The sequence below is a fragment of the Jaculus jaculus genome, chromosome 10, assembly GCF_020740685.1.
Source record: "Jaculus jaculus isolate mJacJac1 chromosome 10, mJacJac1.mat.Y.cur, whole genome shotgun sequence".
Lineage (NCBI taxonomy): Eukaryota > Metazoa > Chordata > Mammalia > Rodentia > Dipodidae > Jaculus > Jaculus jaculus.
In genome coordinates this window covers 50,202,932-50,213,843 of record NC_059111.1, presented here as the reverse complement: position 1 = coordinate 50,213,843, position 10,912 = coordinate 50,202,932, and the positions used below count along the sequence as shown (strand labels likewise).

General features: G+C 39.0%; 1 pseudogene; it reads right to left on the bottom strand.

Annotated features, from left to right (window-relative positions):
- Nucleotides 1–6,681: 6,681 nt before the first annotated feature.
- LOC101600450 lies at nucleotides 6,682–7,516 on the bottom strand (annotated as a pseudogene).
- Between the last annotated feature and the right edge of the window lie 3,396 nt (nucleotides 7,517–10,912).

Below are 10,912 nucleotides of genomic sequence, written 5' to 3'. Positions count from 1 at the left end.
AAAAAATCGACACATAGTCTCACTCATCTACAACACCTAACCTGAATCTACCCAAGATACCTTACATACCCAGCAAGAACTTCATGGACTAGACAATAGGATGGATGGGGAGGGCAGGGAAGGTATCGAAGGGTGGAAAACAGTAGTCCGGACCCAAACGGCAATGGTACCATAAAATTCTACTTCCTAAAAGACAGACCAAATGGCTGAACCTTCACTAGACCCTTATAGGAAACACCTGAACCACAAGATACTGGAGAGGGTATGATCAAGACTGACCTAAATCTCCTACATCTTCCCTCCCTCCCTCTCCCCCTCTCCCCTCTATCTCTCTCCTCTCTAACTCTTGTATATTAGTTATGTTTTTCCTCAATTTCTTAGTGGACACTGACCTGTAACCCCCACTTCCAGCTTGGGCCTACCATCCACAATGAGCTTTTGATCAGAGAAACCTACAAGGTTTCCCAAAACAATGACAGACTTCTGTCAGAGTACTTGATGACCCACCGAAGGCCAGTGGTAAGACCCTATTGCTGAAGACTCCATACGCAGCTGATGTATAAAATGGAATGACATGGCTGGAAGCCAGGAGAGAGTCAGTCCCCAGACAGTCAGCGTGTCTAGTGCCAGAAGGTGCTACATAGGTGACTGGGGGAAACGACCAAGATCTGTCCAAGCAACACATTGTTTAACCTAATTAGCAACAAATAACCTGATGTGATGCCCACACAAGTGCAATAGTGGTACACAGCCATGGTGAGGAACCAATTGCTCTTGATTTGGCTAACTGATCCACTCAGTGGTACTAGACCCATAGCTGGAGCTGGGAAACAAGTCAGAACCATACCCAAACACAAGCCCACTCTACAATATCAAGCTACCATCAATCACGGGGTATAAGAGGGCCTACACCTATCATACTGTCTATCAAAAAAGTAAGTGTTATCTCAATTTTCTGGGTGCTAACTTACTCTCCGTTGCAGAATCTGCTTCTGTTTTCCAGATAGATGCAGATCCTAAGAAGAGAGCTGCCCCAACATACCTCAAAAGGGGCCCAACTGAAACTAAGGACAATTGGCGAAACAAGCAAGGGTGATGTTTTCCTGTGAACCAGATACCAGCACAAAGGGGAAGGAGACCAACGCAGAGAAAAATCAACTCCTACCAAATCAGAGAGCCAGAGCCTCAGAGGCCCCCAACACCTCAGCACTGAAGCAGACCAAAAATGAACCCAACATGGCTCAGGGAAATTTTGCAGAAGAAGGGGTGGAAAGAATGTCAGAGTCACATGTTGGGTCATGATTTGCAGAGACATTTATCATACCAATAACTGTGGGCCAGCTCCCTCCACAATGCACGACCCATTTTCATCAATAAGGAGGGTCCAATGGGAGTGGGTAGATCACAGATGAGCCTAAACAATGGTACCAAATTGCCTGTATTTACTGAAAAGAAAACTAATAAATTAAATTTAAAATATATATATATTTATTTATTTTTGTTTGAGAGAGAGAATGAGGCAGAGGAAAAGAGAAAGAGAGAGAGAGAGAGAGGAGAAAGAGAGAGAGATAGCGAGTGAGCAGACCAGGGCACCCAGCCACTGCAAAGGAACTCCAGATGCATGTTTCCCTTTATGCATCTGGTTTACTTGGGTCCTGAGGAATCAAACCAAGGTCCATTGGTTTTGTAAGCACCTTAACTGCTAAATCATCCCTCCAGCCCCTAACTCACTTTTAATGAGAGATTATATTAGTGGATGTGTATGATATGTGTTTGTATGGTATTGTAGAAAAAAATGAAAGTGTATGGATTTATGGGCAACAAAATTAATTATAAGTCAAACCTTAGGTGGTTTTCTTGTTTTTTACCATTGGAATATAATTTCACTTGTTTGATTTTCTTTTCTAATGCTAGGGAATTCCACATAATATATTTCATGTCCATAAAATAGGAACACCACCCTACCACATGTCCTAGGAAGGCTTTTATCTTTGTTTACAAATGGAAAATTAGTTGGCATGTCCCTTCCAAATCCTTCTTTCTGCCTTGAGCACAGATGTGCTGTCTGCAGCCAGAACATCCATCAGTCACTATTTGAGGGAGCAAGGACAGCCTGAAAGATCAGGGACATTGGCTCTGATCTGTTGAGTTCCCAGACCTACTTCAGCACCATTCTAATTACAGTCTTCCTGGCATGCACAGAAAATAGATGTTTTTGTCCAAACTAAATTAATCCTTAGCCAAAGAACTGGCTTTCTTGATTCCTTAAAAAAAAAAAAAAGATAAGTAACCTTAACATTAAATAGAAATATATATCTATATATTGGGAAGCATTTTAAAAGTTTTAAGTATTACCCAGAATAAATATGAGTTTTATTTTTTTAAAAGATAGGTAACGTTATATTTTGTCACAAAGTTTAAAAAAATATATCTTTATAACTGATTTAATCTCACTAGAATATCAAATTTTAAATGATGGAAAAATGAAGAGAATACCTAATCTTTTATGTTCTGGCAAACTTGGAGTAACAGAAAGAAAAGGGAAGAAGAACACTGATTCTCGTTTCTCTCATTCTGCCACTTCATCTACCCGCATGTAGATTCTCCAAATTTACCTAGAGGAGTGCAATATCAAAATGCTGTAAGAAATATCAACCTCCAGGCTAGCCATGTAAAAATTTCCTTAGTGTAGAAACATGAACATTCCAGAGAAATAGGGTACTTAGGTGAGTCTGAGATGATATTCTTGGTCCCTCAAAGCTTGTGAGGAATATTGGCAAGAATGGACTTAAGTAACAGATCTTGTAATCTATTTCTAGACTGTAGGAAGGAAGGCAAAAATGCTCCTGGAAAAGAAAGCTAGTCAACTTAACCTAATCTTACAAACAAATTAAAACTTGTTTCCCAGAACATAAGCAAACATTAATCAGGAAGAGTATTTTACCCATGGCACTCTTAGCAGGATTTCCCTGGTTTGAAGTTGCTTACAGCAAACAAATCTAGAATCAGTGGGCTTATGAACTAGATAACTTTTAGACAATTAGTGAACTATATGGATATAAATGCTGATTTTAAATAGCCTGTGATGCTCCCTGCTATATGAAGCAACCTCTCATATCTGACTAAAAACACCAGGTGTTACTCTGAATCACAAGACAGGTATATAAAGAAGGCATCTGGAATCTGAGTAGACCTATTCCTTCCTCACCTTGCCCCACTGACTTCTGTTCTTGACATCATTAGTAAAAGTTGGCATCAGATAAATTATACAGCCTGAATGCCATTTGGATATGACAATTTGATTCTCTGTTTTATCTCACATATAAAGTACTCTAAATTACCCCTGAACTTGGCAAAGAATATGCAAATATGCAAACACAGCAGGAGACTGACAAAGATCTTTATAAAATTGCCACTGTGTTCAAGGCAAATGCATTCAGTTCCGTTTTGGTAATTTGGTGTGATTCAATAATTTTAATAGAACAAAACCACAAGAAAAAGATATTTCTTTTCGTTTCTTGCTAAATACCATTGGTTGTCAGTTAATATATTGAATAAATATATGAATTAATAAGTGTCTGGGGCGAGCCCCCTGTCCTGCAGGAGAAGAACGACCACCAGATGAAGATCCTTCTTGATCACACTTTATTGGAGAGCCTCTTGGTTAACAGGAAAGCTGATGGCGAGGGGCGAGGGGCGCATGAGTGAAGCTGCTTTTATAGGGCAGAATCCTACGGGGCGCCTGCTGATTGGCTGCCATAGGCTTACCTGCCCACAGGAGCCACGGGATAGGCTCGGGACAAGGTGCGTCAAGCGCATGCACAACCTCAAGCGAGGTTGGTGCCAAGGCGCTGCCTAAATAAGGAAATGTTTACCTCAAGACTGGCAGGAAGCCAGCGCCATCTTGTAATGGAGTCTGCATTAGCTCCCTACAAGTGTCTACCTCATAATTCAAATAATACTTTGATGTTATGACTTTCTGCTTGTATATCTCAGGATGTGCCATTTTTTTTTTCTCTTGTATCTATGTATTTAAAGTAAGAGCTAAGTCACCATGTGACAACGGGATCATGGAGGAGGTCATGGAATTAATAGTGTCTTGTGAACTTCCTGATGAAACTCATGTTTGGAATAAAAGAGTTCTCAAATATCCATATAATGGTATCCTATGTTGGAAACTACAGTTGTGCCCATATGCTTCCTTCCACAATGTTCTTGAGTAAATAGGAATACAGGCAGGCTGTTACTCATTCATTGATATTCTCAGACTCTTTGCCCCCTCATGTGGCCATGTTGGAACTTCTGTGTTTCTGGTGCATGTTGAACAAGACTAGTCACTCAACCTTATGCACACTTTTAAAAATCCTCCCATTTCTCTCAGACACTATTGCACATGGAAGATGTACTAGAGCTGATGATATCATAGAGGATAGCCTTCAGACCTTCAGCTTTCCTCACAAAGAAATGGACAAATAATTTGATGCATCTAAAGTTTGATCACATCTAGAAAAGCACAGTCTATAAATCTTTATTGTACTTACATTGTTATCTTTAATGATCCTAAAGTGGAAAAGAGTTGAATTTTGGCTTTTATTTTATTTTACTGCTTTTTTAAGGTAAGGTCTCACTCTAGCCCATGCTGATCTGGAATTTACTGTGTAGTTCTCAGGCTACCCTCAAACTCACAGTGATCCTCTAACCTCTGCTTCCCCAGTGCCGGCATTAAAGGTTTGCACCACAAAACCTGGCGTTTTCTTTCTTTTGTGTAATATCCTGCCACCACTATAAATCCTAACAAGCCTCCTATACTGGCCCAGACATAAATGAGGTTTATCATTCAGCAATTTGGAACAAGTCCTATAATCCAAATTTTTCTGGTTTAAAGCCTATGTTTTAAAAAAGGTAATGGTATTTATAAATCTACATTTACTTTTAAAAATAATTACTTAAAGATAAGGTCATTCAGAGTTTAGTTATCCCTCCTGCTTCATGCACCAGAGAAATTCCTATGAAATTGAGGTTTCTAATGCACAAACTTATGAAGGTCTGGAAGTAATAAATATGTTTTATCATGCTCCCCACTGAGCAGGATACAGTCTTAAGACGGAGACACACAGCTTCAGAAAAGCCTTTGCTGCCTCCCTAAGAATGGATCTAGGAAATCCAGGATCAGCACAACTTAGGATAATTAACAGCATGAAATAGAAGTCCTAATGTAGAGTAAGAAAAATTGACATGGAAGAGAACAGATAATTTAAGGAACAAAGGAAAAAAATTGATGTGTGTTCAGAGAACACTACATCTGAAAAACATAACAGCTTTCTTAAAAAAGTAGCAAATAGAGAATAACAAAGAAGCTTATGGATTGTACACAATAAGGTATTTGAACATAAGAGGGATGGACATCAACATTTAAATACTTATAGACTAAATTATATAATTTCAAAAGTAAGTCAAGAAAATGCTCAAGAAATTTCAGGAAATGAGACTTTTCTTTCTTTTTTGAAAAAAAAGAAATTGAGGTAGGGTTTTACTCTAGTCTAGGCTGACCTGGAATTTACTATGAAGCCTCAGAGTGGCCTTGAACTCATGGCAATCCTCCTTCCTCTGCCTCTCAAGTGCTGGAATTAATGACATCACTACCATGTTTGGCTCTACTTTTCAACATTCCTAAAGAAGTCGTTGGCAGCAGGTGAGAGTGGGAAATCCAAGAGGAAATGAAACTACTCTTCCCTGGAAAGACAAAGCAAATCTCCTCAGATTGAAATGACCTTTTTTGATTGAGTAAATTAACTGAGAAAGAGCATGGATATCCCAAAGATCAAGGAAATCTACAAGCTGTCTGTAGAAGGAAACGATGGAATAGGTGGGTTTCAGATGTCTTATTTTCCATGATGGGAACAAGATAGGAATGAAATCTGTTTTTGTTTAAATATACTAAGTGAAAGGGGAAAAATAACTTAGAATTCATTATTCTGGCAAACTTTTATTCAGGGGTGAGGGCAAAATATATTTTCAGATAGCTAAGGACACTGACCTGGGACCATGCCCAGGCTTTCTCTAAAGATTTGTTCAAGTTGGCAATATCATATGTCAGAAAAAAAAAAAAGTTGAAGTAGCCATTAGGAAAGGGATAGTACTTATTAAGGGAAATTATAGTTATTAAAGGAAATTATAGTTTTAAATTTAGGAGGGCACAAATTTACAAATATAATAGACCATGTTATCTAGATGGGTAATTTTTTTTTTCAATCTTGAGATGTGTAGGTTGCTCTGGATATGAAAGACAGGTGAATTTCTGTAGGTATTCCAAGTGTGTAGGTATAAATCAAGCTCAGAGACAGGACACAAAAGTAATGTTAGGGAAAAGAAAATATGTCAATGACCCTTGAATTTCTATTGAAAAATTAGCAAATGATCAGAAAAGACATACTGATGGGAATCATGCACTCTTTTTTTTTTAAACCATAACTAAACATTTATTACACTGTTCAAGAATAAAAGCAATTACAGTGGAACTTCAGAAGTTATCTTTATTTTTAATGCAATGGATGCTCACTCATAAACTCTAGACAGTATTTTAAAATATACAATCTCTCCAAAAGAAAATATTCAGATAAAGATAATAGATAAGTGTTAATGTAAGTAAAATGTTACAAGATTTTAAGATTAAAGCCATCATCAAGGTTTTCACAGTACAATGTACAGGAGTTGGCAAGCTTTCTGTACAGAGTAGGGCAATCTTTACTCTTGGGCTAGTCGTTCAATAACACGCTGGTAGTCTTCCACTAGTTCCTGGAAGCTTTCCTCCAGCTGTTCATGCTGCATGCTTATTTCTATCTGGTTCATCTGGTTTGTCAGTTCTTCTGGTCTCAGACATTTTCTCATCTTAGCAAGATCTCTCTGATTTTTCTTGTACGGGCTAATTAGTCTTCTTTTATTATCCAGTTGATAGCTTCTGTATTGTTCAGCATCACTCATGTTAGTTACCAGGGGCTGAAGTATTTCATAAACCCATCTAGCATGTTTCTTATTTATTTTGAACTTCTGTTGTGCTTGTACTGCCATATCTTCATTAAATCCTTGCATTAATTTTTCCTGGGAAAAACAGGGCAAATCTTGACAAAACTTCACAAGTACATAGTCTCTTAATTTCCCATAGCTTTTGAATGGGTCTTCCACTGTAATATCAAGAACTGAAGGAGATGCAATATAATATCTATGAACTGTTTCAAGAAGTTGAGTACCATGGCCTTGACCTTGAAATGGAGTCAACATCAGCATCTGGCTTACACGTGGCCGGGTTTTGTCTGGGTACACATAGTAATTATAGACTTTCATGTAGCCAACGATCACAAAGAGCGTAGCTCCATACTTATTGTACTTCTCAAATACTAGAAAGTAGTGCCATCTTTCATCATCCACGTCAATAAAGCTAGCAGTTTCAATAAACCACATCAAAAAGGTCTAAAGCCTTTCATGATATTCTCGAAAACCTCTACGTGTCATGTCAGCCTTATATATCTGAAAAGTAAAGTTTTAAATGACAGACTTCTGTCAGAGTACTTGATGACCCTCCAAAGGCCAGTGGTAAGACCCTATTGCTGAAGACTCCATACATAGCTGACGTGTAAAATGGAATGACATGGCTGGAAGCCAGGAGAGAGTCAGTCCCCAGACAGTCAGCGTGTCTGTGCCAGAAGGTGCTACATAGGCGACTGGGGGAAACAACCAAGATCTGTCCAAGCAACGCATTGTTTAACCTAATTAGGAACAAATAACCTGATGTGATGCCCACACAAGTGCAATAGTGGTACACAGCCATGGTGAGGAACCAATTGCTCTTGATTTGGCTAACTGATCCACTCAGTGGTACTAGACCCATAGCTGGAGCTGGGAAACAAGTCAGAACCATACCCAAACACAAGCCCACTCTACAATATCAAGCTACCATCAATCACGGGGTATAAGAGGGCCTACACCTATCATACTGTCTATCAAAAAAGTAAGTGTTATCTCAATTTTCTGGGTGCTAACTTACTCTCCGTTGCAGAATCTGCTTCTGTTTTCCAGATAGATGCAGATCCTAAGAAGAGAGCTGCCCCAACATACCTCAAAAGGGGCCCAACTGAAACTAAGGACAATTGGCGAAACAAGCAAGGGTGATGTTTTCCTGTGAACCAGATACCAGCACAAAGGGGAAGGAGACCAACGCAGAGAAAAATCAACTCCTACCAAATCAGAGAGCCAGAGCCTCAGAGGCCCCCAACACCTCAGCACTGAAGCAGACCAAAAATGAACCCAACATGGCTCAGGGAAATTTTGCAGAAGAAGGGGTGGAAAGAATGTCAGAGTCACATGTTGGGTCATGATTTGCAGAGACATTTATCATACCAATAACTGTGGGCTCCCTCCACAATGCACGACCCATTTTCATCAATAAGGAGGGTCCAATGGGAGTGGGTAGATCACAGATGAGCCCAAACAATGGTACCAAATTGCCTGTATTTACTGAAAAGAAAACTAATAAATTAAATTATTTAAAAAAACAATAAAAAAAGTAAAGTTTTATCCTCCTATTGGACTGAGAACTGAGTATGTGTGGAGCAAGTTTCCAAAAGGTTTGAAATCAACTTCTTTTTCTAGCAAAGAAAGGAAATCATTTGTGTTTGTGCAAAACCCAGATGGAATAATTTGTCTGATTTTGCCTTCAACATCATCTACCTAATTTCAGTTCAATGGCTGTGTTGGTGTTACATTTGTACTCTGCCAGTTTCTTCTCCACTGCACTCTTATATTCTACCAAAAATTTCTCTATAGCACCAAATCCCGCCATTCCCAAGCTGCGAGCTCCCACGGCTGAGGATGGACCGGAATCATGCAATCTTAACATTGAAAGTAGAATGAAAAGTATGTTACTTATTCATATTCTGCCATCTTTAAAAGAAAGACATATTATTGCTATGCAATAGCCCAGACTAGTCTCAAAATTTCAGCAGTGGTCCTTGCCTTAGTCTCCTAAGTGCTGGCAAGGAGTATAGGCATATGCCACCATGATGAACACATTGTAACATCGTCTATTTTAAAGCAAAGTAAAAGCAAGAATAAAAAAAGAAAGGTTTTACCTAGTATTCTTGTTTCATATCTACTCCATAACCAATGCTATGTTTTCAGAAGAGAATATAATTTACAATTGCACTAATGAGCACTCTGCTTCTAAGTCCCATATTTTTGTTCTTACATGTATTACATCGCTTTATCTAGTTGTAATTCACAAATCATTTATTACAGATAGGGGAACTTTCTATGCTTCCATCTAATATGGATACCCTAATAAATGATAGTCTATGTTGCTTCTAAATATTAACTCAAAGATAAAGAAGATGTGAAAATACACAAATGAGTTTAAATATTGTCTCTAGCTAGTATGTTGTACCCCAAGTTTGATCTTAACCTTGTAAAGAAGGCATATGAATTACTACTGAATAGTAAACCACTATCTCAGCTAGCATCATTAACTTGGACTAATAACCCCATAAAACCTAACCTGTTTAAACTAATTCTTCCTAAACATATTATTGCAGACAGGTATGCATTGCTAGTAGAAATCACCCAACCAAGTGAAGGTGGCTATCACACTCATAAGCCTGGCACTAACAATACACTGCCTCTAGGAGGTGTTAATTCCCAAATCGCCATCAGCTAGGAACCTAGCATTCAGAACAACTAAGTTGATGGGGGACACCTGAATGAAACCACCACATTCTTCCTATGGCCCCATAAACTGATAACCATACATGATGTAAAATACATTGCATTCAGTAGAACTTTAAAAGTCCCCATAGGTTTTATCAATCCCAGTGATGTTCAAACATTCTCATAGCCCATGGTCTTTTAGCAGAGCCATAATAACAAAAATCCCCCAAACACCCACAACGGCACAGAATAAACATTCACACTGCAAAAGATGGCACTGGGCAGAGCAAAGAAATATTCAGGGAACCTAAGATTTAAAACAACCAGGGCAAACATAAAACTCTGTAACTTCAAGTCCAACAACACTACTAAGTGACAAATTTCCAAGTCCAATAATTCTAACCAGCATCAAGTCTCTGGTACTCCAATCCTGCCTCTCCAGCTAGGCTACTTCCAGTCCTGGAAAACTTCATTCTGGGCTGGCAGCTTTCCTTAGCATCCATCTCCTGGTCCTGGAATCTCCACTGTGTATTCACTGCAATCCATGGTTCATCCTCATGGCTCCATGAGGTCTCCATGTGGGCATCCAGCAAACCTGCTTCATACTGGCTATGGCCATATCTGAAACAGAAAACCATTATTGCAAACTCAGTGACCCTCTCTTTCCTGAATTTCTTATACTCCACAATACCAGGTGGATTGCCAATTTGTTGATCAAGGGGGTGAGGAAATAAAGCAGAATTTGAAGAACAGGGTACTCCATGAGCACTCTGGTCCCGTTAAAAGACTCTACATTCTTCCTGTTGCCCCAGTGCAGGTAAGCTAGCCCAATCTCAAAGGTTGCAATCTCTCAATTGCAGCTGAATGGGCAGAAGTTCACCGAAAGATTTTTTTTTTTTTTCTGTGCCATGTCCCTCTGCTCACACCAGTGCATTTCTATGCAAAGGCAAACTGCACAACTTCTCAGGACAGGGGCATGACAGCAAGCCTCACACAAACTACTATTCCAGTAAAAGCAAAGCTCTTTCTCACCCTCATAAGCCAAACCTCACAATCCATATTTATTTTTGTTTATAAAGATTTATTTTTTATTTATTAGACACTGACATATTCATGTGTCTAGCAGCAATCCAACTCCTGGTACCACTTTACTGTTGCAGTCAGGTTTGCATTGCTGGTAGAAATCACCCAACCAAAAGAAGCTGTGGGAAAAAGA